This window comes from Choloepus didactylus, chromosome 13 (assembly GCF_015220235.1).
Source record: "Choloepus didactylus isolate mChoDid1 chromosome 13, mChoDid1.pri, whole genome shotgun sequence".
NCBI classification, from domain to species: Eukaryota; Metazoa; Chordata; class Mammalia; order Pilosa; family Megalonychidae; genus Choloepus; species Choloepus didactylus.
In genome coordinates this window covers 10,614,477-10,624,138 of record NC_051319.1, presented here as the reverse complement: position 1 = coordinate 10,624,138, position 9,662 = coordinate 10,614,477, and the positions used below count along the sequence as shown (strand labels likewise).

Below are 9,662 nucleotides of genomic sequence, written 5' to 3'. Positions count from 1 at the left end.
GAGTCAACAATTGAGGGGGGTTGGTTAGGGATAGGGGAGGATTCAAGTTTCCTTTTATTTTTTTCTTTTTTCATCTTTCACTTTATTTCTTGTCTGGAGTAATGAAAAGTTTCTAAAAATTGAACAAAAATTAAGTGTGGTGATGGATGCACAGCTGTATGAGGGTACCCAGGGGCAAGTGATTGTACACTTTGGATCTTTGGATAATTGTATGGTATCTGAACAATCCCAATAAAAATTAAAAAGGAAAAAAAAAAAAAAACTCCTGCTCAAAATACCACCTAAGGCCCTTTTTCTCAAATGGGGCTGCTAAGGCCCATAAATGACCTGTCTAAGCCAAGTCTACCCAGCTGGTAAATGGAACCCTGGAATCCTGGAGCTCTAAAACCCAGGCCTTCTGGTTTCAAATTCAGTGCCCTCCTTATGTTTATTTAATTTTTATTTGCATTTTCCTGACAACCAGTCAGGTCAGCATCATATCATGTATCTGACTTATCTAGATTCCCAGTTCAGGGCATGTGTGTAACAAATGTGACTTACCCATGTGCATTTTCAAATGATGCTCCATGTCCTTCATGCCACAGGCAGTCTTGAATTGGCAACCTAAAAAAAGCAAGAAAAGATTCATTGCAAAGAGAAACCCAGTAACTTTAGAGTGAAGAAAACTGGCAGAAACCACCTTCACCAAGTGATCAAAGTTAACATCACAATAATGGGACAAATAGGTATCCTGTGCCTTCTGATATCATGCTCCAAGAAGGACATCATCACTTTCGTGGTTAATGAAAACAAAATGCAATGTATGATGCTGGAGTGGATTCTGACCAGGAAAAAAAAATTTTTCTTTTAATCTAAAGGGTATCAGTGGGATAATTGATGAAATTTGAATAAAGTCTGTAGATATGATATTAGTATGTAAAAATGTTAATTTTTTGAGAAAAAAAATTCAGTGTCCTTAAAAGGTAGACTTTGGATGGGATACATCAGAATTAACTGAAGAATTTAGTGAAAATGCAGACTCTTAGGACCCTTCCTCAGACAACTAAATCAGAATCTCCAGGGAATCTGTATTTTCAACAAGCTCCAAAGATAACTCTAAGTATCAGTCAAGTTTGGGAATTACTTCTCTATACAGCTCTACTAATGGGTTCTTATCAATTTATTGGTTATCTAATACCGCATATATTAACAAGGCTTGTCTTAGACATTATTGGCATTTTGATTTATTTGTCTACATTGTTTCAATTTGCATTACAGCTGCAAACCCTGAAGACCATAGTGTAATGCCAGTGGCTGGTATTTCTTTGAATGGTTGGTGACATGGACTGTGATTGTTTGACAATAGTCAGTCTACTTTCAATTATTTTTAGCAAGAAGATAAAGCTGCAGAACTGTTGAAGCCACATCTGAATCATGAGCTTTGTCACTTATTACAATTTCCTGTGAATCAGAGCAGATGTCCCTGAACCTCTTTCAACTGAGGTTTTCATACACTAGCGTCATCATTCCCTTTGTCCAATGTTCAAACCACTGGTGGGCTCTGCAAACTGAAGACAAGCTTGAAGCACTCACATCTGTCCTATACTAATATCCATTGACGGTGAATTTCAGACTGAAAAAATCCAAGGCTTCAGAGGAAACTCAAAGGTTCAGAAGGCTTGGATAATACATGTGTGGGTGAAGTAAAGAGAGTGGGTGTAAGCTAAAAAGGATGTATACCGATGGTCTGCCACTCTCTGGTTGAGAACAAATGTCCCCAGAGATGTTTGGCTTTCAATGCAAGCTAGTTGATCCCAGCAGAACTAAACTACCAGTTCTTTCAGATAAACTCTCTAGATTTCCCAGGCACTCTCCCAAACCTGTCCTCACAGCTAGACAACAAGGCTTTCTGTGATTAGAGTACGACAGATAGTTCAGTTAAAATCAATTCAACAATCAACTACAAATGGTACAGGGGAACTTTTTAGAGTGATGGAAATAGTCTATATTTTGACTGAGGTGGTGGTTACATGGCCACTTGCATTTGTTAAAATTCAGCTGAAAAGAGTGAATTTTATTGTCTATAAATTATGATTTGATACACCTGACTTTAAAGTATTAATTAAACAGAATTTGATTGAATACTTATAAGATTGAAAAAAACTTAGACAGGAGATAAAGAAGATTGAGTGAAAGAAAGAATAATAAAAGGATTACATTTTCTTTTTTTTTAATGCTATCATTTTAATAAAATAGGTAATTTCATAGTACATAGAGAACAAATCCATCCACTCACCATTGATAAAATTTTGGAAATATTTTCTATAAAAAGTTTAGTATTTGATTGGAATGAATCCATTATGATATTGTTTCTAAAGATACAGCTTTCCCATCCCTAGCCCTATCATTATTGAGAAATTTTAAAAAAACATAAAAGTACAAAAAATAAGACAAGATATCCATATACAACAATCCAGAATTAACCAGTATCTTGTTACACGTACTTGCAGTCTTTTTAAAGAGAAATGGTTATTTATATATAAAGTTGCAATCTCGTTTTACCAATTGCCACCCCACCTCCCACATTCATTCCTTTCCCCCTTCCACTCTTCACAGGCAACCACTATCAAGAGTTTGGTCTATATCCTTCCCATCCATTTCAGAAATATTTACATACAATATGCATCCATTACCAATACATACTACTGAATTTTATGAGGGAAGTCTTTATTCAAATTTACAAAAATTGTGCAAATTGATTTTTCCCTCTCAACATGTTTTTCAACATGGCCTTTCTCTATTAATGCATTTCTCCTATGTTGCATTTTACAGATATAGTATTCCATCACAAGAATTTTCCATTTCATTCCTGATGGGTGTTTATTTCCAATGTTTGGCTATTACAAATCATGCCGCAGTAAATATCCTCCTGATACATAGTTCCTGAGTATACATACTCAGAAAAAAAATTGCTAGGTATTTTGGATTTGTTTGAAGTAATGCTCTCCTAATCTCAAAATTGTTTAAGTATATAGCTTTTTCATATTCTTGTTTTTAACCACTTTGCATTTTACTTTTGTATATGGTTTATCTCTTCCCTGGACAACAAATTACCTCCAAACTATTTTTAAAATAGTCCCATTACTTCATCATTTCCTGATGCCATTTCTATCATATTCCAAATTCTAATAAGTGTGTGAGTCTGTTTTTGGGCTAACTTCTTTTCTGCCACATTAATACCACAAGAGTTTTATATTATTTGTAGATGATATCTAGTATTGTCTCTTGCTTTCCAACTTTGTTTTATGTATAACATTGGTTAGGATCTCCAGATCTATGCTGATAGCAATGATGATAGTAAGCATCTGTTTCTTCTTCCTCAATTTTAATGGAAATGCTTCTAAAGTTTCAGCATTACCTTTGCTATCTGCTATAGGTTTTTTGTTGGTCATAAAATGTCTTCTTCAGTATGTAATGTCTGGTGTCCCATAAGTTTTTAGCTTTTATTTTCCTCATTCGTGGTGCTTTGCTTCAGATTGATTATTTGTGATGTGCTGTGAGACGTAAATTCACAATGAAAAATTTCACATCTTCAGAGTATTCTTAGGGTTTTTAATGTGTATGAATTTTCTGGTGTCTAATGTGTTTTGACTTCTGGCTGCAAGCTTTCCCACATTGACTATACTGATAAGGCTTCTTGCCTGTGTGTACTCTCAAATGCAGAGCAAGAGTTGAAAATTGAGAGAAGGCTTTCCCACATTCATTACAACCATAGGGTTTCTCACCTGTATGGCTTCTCACATGCACCACAAGGGATGAGTTTTGAAAGAAGGCTTTTCCACATACATTGCATTCATAAGGTTTACACCTGAATAATCTCATATGTACAATAAGCGATGTTCATTGAGAGGCTTTCCACATTCATTACATTCATAGGGTTTCTCTCCAGTGTGACTGTTTTGATGTTTTATGAGGTACTTCTTGCCAAAAGCTGTGCCACATTCACTGCATTTAAAGGGTTTCTCTCCAATATGAATTTTCTCATGCTCAGTAAGGTTTGATTTGCCACTGAAGGTTTTTCCACACTCCTTACATGCAAAGGGTTTCTTTCCCGTGTGAGTTCTCTGGTGTCTGATGAAGTTTGACTTTTGAATGAAACCTTTTCCACAATCCTTACACTCAAATGGTTTCTCACCAGTGTGAATCTTCTGATGGGTAAGGAGGTTTTCTTTCTGGCTGAAGGCTTTTTCACATTCATTACATTCAAAAAGCTTCTCTCCAGTATGAGTGTTCTGAAGTTTAATTACATACTGCTTTTGGCTGAAGGCTTTTCCACATTCATTACGTTCACAAGGTTTCTCTCCAGTATGAATTTTTTGATGAATGAGGATTTACTTTTGGCTTAAGATTTTTCCATATTTTTTACATTTATAAGATTTTTACCCTGTATTACCTTTCAATGTAGAGTAAGAAATGAGATTCAAGAGAAAACTTTATCACATTCAGTACACTCAAAGGCTTCTCTCCTGTATACATTTTCTAATGTTCAATGAAGTTTTATTACATTCACTGATTCCTTTCAAGTATGAATTTTCTTCTGCTCAATGAGATTTGTCATCTAGCTAAAGGCATTTCAATATTCCTTAGAAGCACAGGGTTTCTCTCCAGCATGACTTCTACATTTAATGAAGTATGACATTTGAATGAAAGTTTTCCCAAATTCAGTAAATTCATAGGGTTTCTCTCCAGTATGAATAGTCTGTTATCAGTGGGGTTCAAATTTTTTTTATCAGAGGGCATTTTCACAGATTTACACTTTATGGGGGGTTATTACCACAAGGTGTAAGCTGTGGCAGTAGGACTTAACTAATTAAAATGATGATTCTTTCCCATACAACTTCCTTCATGATCAAATAAGTTTGAATTGTATTTCAAACTCTTAATAGGTGAATTCAAAGAGGGGTTGACTTTAATAAAAAGTTCTGAGGTCAGAGGAAGTATTTTTCCAATTTTTTTAATATTCATTACCTTTTTCCTCAGTCTGTTCTTTACTGGAGATGGATGCAACTTACTTCCCAAATCTTGTTGCTCTCTGTCTGCTTACTATCTTCCTTAGGCTTCTTCTGGACAGACTTTATTTCCACTTCTTTGTCCACCATCCAGTCTTGTCTTCCTGCTTCAATGGAGGATCACATAGAGTTTGGTCATTTATAACCTGCTAATGGGGAAATGGCACAGCACTAGAGTGTTATTGCTGGGGACAAAGTACCATCCTAGAACTCAGGCTGAGCCTGATTTGAAGGATGAGGAAGGTGCAGTTTCCAAGGATGCACAAGGATGCCCTCCTACTTTCGTGCCATGTGGACCCAGGGAAAGAATTCACATTTTCTTTTAAATTATATATACCAATTTCAACATATTTCTTAATGAGTCAAATGAAAATCAGAAAGACACACTAATCTAGAAATTTGTAAGCACATATGTCATGGTTAGGTTCATGTGTCAACTTGGCCAGGTGATAGTACCCAGCTGTCTGGTCAAGCAAGCACTGGCCTAACAATTGCTATGAGGACATCTGAGGCTGGTTGATAAACCAACAGGCTGGTTTATTAAATCATCAGTCAATTGACTGCAGCTGTGACTGATGACTCACTAAAGGGTGTGACTTCCACGATGAGAGAATGCAATTGGCTGGATTTAATCCAATTAATCAGTTGAAGACTTATAAGCAAGACAGGTAGAGGACCTTCACTTCTTCTTCGGCTGCCCAGTGAAGCATTTCCTGAGGAGTTCATCAAAGTTGCCAGTTCGTTTCCTGAGGAGTTCATCGAACACATTTGTCAAAGATCCCAGTTCATTTCCTGAGGAGTTCGTGGAAGTTGCCGGTTCATTTCCTGAGGAGTTTATCGGACATCTTCCTTGGAGTTGAGTTTGCTGACTGCTCTACAGAATTTGGGCTCGTGCATACCCACAGTTGCGTGAGTCACTTTTACAATTTGATAGTCAGAGACACCTCTCATTGATTCTGTTTCCCTAGAGAACCCTAACTATTACAACATATATATGTTTTTTTTCTTATTTTTGGTTTATTGTCTGTCTTGCTCACTAAAGTGTCAGCCCTATTAGGACACAGACCATGTTTGTTTGTTTTTCACTGCAATATATTCCAGCACTTGCTGTATTCACATTCTACCTGAGGCACAGTAGCAGTTCAATAATTGTTGGATTGAGCCATATGAAATTTCCACTTTTGTAGATAAAAAGTTAAATATTAGCAATTTCATATGGTTCTGTCTAATATTTGTTGAATGAATAAATGAGTGAATTTAATTCCCAGATAAAACTTAGGGGACACAAATATCAAATGCCTAGACATAAACCCCTAAGGTAATGATTTCTAATTCCATCAATGTATTTGGGTTTTGATCCACTGCCAAAATTATAAACTGGTTTTTGAGCATTTTTCACTAACTTCATCCAGAATTTTCATCAACTAGAAGAGGTCTCCAAGAATTCCCTTCTCATTTTTTTTATTTTTTTAACTTTATTTATTGAAAAATTTAAAAACAAACAAACAACAACAAAAAAAACCCACAACATTTCAAACAAAACAAAGCAAAGGATTATGGAAAACAAATAACCTAAAATAACTACTTTGCTTCCAACATGTTCCTACTATACCCCAAGAAAATTAATATCCCTTCTCATTTATCATTTACATGTGTCTCATATAAGTGGAGTTTTGAAAGTTTCTTTCGCAATGTCTCCAGTGGCAATATAAGTCCATTTTCTCTCATTCTATCATGCCTGAAAATTACAAAGATGGCAACCTCTCTATACTTTCTATTCAGAACAGCAAGGAAGTACTTAACATCTTTCATAAGCCAGAACTGCAGTAGGGGCCATTATGTATATAAATGACTAAAGCACAGTTTCTACTCTCTGGGACCTCACAGTCTAGTGGGAGAGGTAATATTTGACACAAATTTATCTTCCCAGGTAGAAGATGGTACGTTCTGTAAATGAGGCAAAAGGTATTATAAGACATTCTTATGTGAGAAAACAATTAGATTCCTACATCACAGGCAATATGAAATTCATATGTATTTAAGATTTGAATGTGTGAGGTGACTCTGTGTGTGTGTGTGTGTGTGTGTGTGTGTGTGTGTGTGTATTGGGAGAAAGAACAGAATACCTTTATAATTAAGGTTTAGAGCAGGTGTTTCCAAACAAGGGACAAAGTTTAAAAACATTAAGTAGAAAAGATTACTATAAAAACTTCAAGCATCTTTAGAATGAAAGACATTCTAACAAAGTTAAAAGACAAGTGACACTCTACTCCCATTAGAATATTGGAATAGGCCAAAGACCCAGGTTAAAATCCCAGGATCATCTCTAATGGGCTGTGTGGCTTTGGCTGGTCCCTCCTCTGCAAAGGTGGAACTAGATGGTCCCTGAGGTCCCTGCTGACTTGGCCCCTCCTTCCATCATTAATGTAAATTGGACATGAATTTAACTGCGATTTCTCTGCAAAATGTCCTCTCCTTCCTACAAAAGATCATCTCTATAGGAGCATGTTTCATGCTAAGCAGTTCTATTCCTGGGACTTGACAAAGGCTCCAGAAAAAGTGAACTGGAGAGTAATCTGGCTTCTGAAGAGGAAGGGGTAGGGATCTGACCAATCAATCTGCATGGGGCTGTAAGCAGGGATATCATCAGCACAGTGGGAGGGGGTTCTTCCTCTAACCTGGGGGCATCTGTTGGCCTCCAGACTCAGAGCATCCCTTCAGCTCATCCTAACAGGCTCTTACCAGACTCGAGGTCTATTGCACCACTTCTCTCTCACTCTGGTCACAGTTGGCAAACAGCCTGCCCATCAATAGACTCTTACTTGGTTTGAAATCCCTCAGGGCTCTGCTGTGTACTCCAGTCTTGTGACTCTTGCCTTCCAGGAGCCATGCATGAAACAAAGCCAGCAGAGGTCCTTAAAACAGCAGAAAGTATGGGCCTGCCCCCTTTTGTGCAGCCACCTATCTACAGAGCAGGACCTGGGCTGCATTGTACAAACCTGCTGGAAGGTCCAGAAGAAGCAGTCAGAGCAGGGAGAAAAGTGGAAGCCTTTCTTGGAGTTATGGAACACCATTAGTCAAGGTCCACCCGGTATAGCACTAAGCAAAACCCACACTTTTGCATGCAGGGCCTTGTGGCACTGCTTCTAAACAGCCTCAGTGGCACTTGGCACTAGGTACAGCACAAGTTTCTCACCTCAGTACCTATCCTCAGATGGTCAACTCAGGGAAAATAGGACTCTGCTTCCTCTGAATGGAGCATGTGGTCCCAACACTGGAGCTCCATGGGTAGTTGTAAAAGCACAGTACTGAGCAGGGTGCCCTGTGGATGGAGTGCTGGTGGAGACTCCATGAGCATGACACACAGGTCCACACCTGACCCTGAGCCAGCTGAGATGTGTCACGGTCAGGATGGGCTCCATCTACACCACAGCACCTGACTTTTTGAGCCCACACTGTGAAAGCAGTGATTACCCAGATGCCGTCTCATACTTGCCATAGCACCTTCTGTTTATTTTCTTTTATGATCTCCAAATTTGACTGGCCCCTCTCTAAATTTGCCATCCCCTTTCTTCATCCTAACCTTCATGTGGGGAATTGGGGATTGATGGCCAGAAAAAGTCTTTGAAAGTCTTGTGGAAAGCAAACGTGCTCATTTTTAAGTGGCATGTGAGAGGCCCCCAGTTCTGCTAAAACTTAGTTTGTATCTTCACAGTGCTTATTGGACACATATGACATGTATTTATATATGCTGATTCAGCGATATGGTGAAGGTCAACATAAATGGTGGACAGGGTCAGTGAGAAAAAATAGTCTTTGTAGTGGTTATCAAGACAAATGTGTAAAGGAAATAAATAGTGTTTCTTTGTCTGGCTTTGTTTTTCATTTCTGTACCAGTTCTTGGGCTAAAATTCTAAGAATAGGAAAAGCAAACCGTCATTAAGAAACTCACACTGTAATGCTTGAAGTATAAATTTAAAAGAATAAATTTTCACCCTCTTTGTTATTTTGTGAGTATCTCCAGTGACATAATAGAAAGGAGTGCTTCCTAATTTTTTTGTGTTTTGGAATCTGCTGTGGACATAATGGAAGTGTGGTCCAGGGCTCAGGTCTCAAGAGATTTAATTGGTGTGCGGCCCACAATCTACACATTTTAAATAAGCACCTCGGTTGATTCTAATACAGGTGGGCTGCGGACCACAGTTTTAAAAAAACATTGTTCTATAACATGGAATCAAAACTATAAATAAATTTGTTTTACTTATAAAAAAAAAAGACAAGTGACAATCCTTTGACCTAGCAATTCCACTTCTAGGGAAAATGAAATATTTAAAAGTTATTCATTGCAGTGTTTTTTGTAATTATAAAATAGTTGGAAACAACCCAAATGTCCCCCATAAACTATGAAACATCCTCACAATAAAGTATTATGCAGCTGAAAAAGAGAATGAGGATGATCCCTATGTACTTATATGGAGTGATCACTAGGATATATTAAGTGAAAAAGTTAAGGTGAGAACATTTTTATACTATGTTACATTTTATGAAAGAAAAGAAAGGAAATGACTATTAAAACAATTTTGCTTATACTTTCAAAATAAGCACAGGAAAAGT

General features: G+C 37.3%; 1 pseudogene; it reads right to left on the bottom strand.

Annotated features, from left to right (window-relative positions):
• Positions 1-3,591: 3,591 nt before the first annotated feature.
• LOC119508424 lies at positions 3,592-4,352 on the bottom strand (annotated as a pseudogene).
• Positions 4,353-9,662: the final 5,310 nt, after the last annotated feature.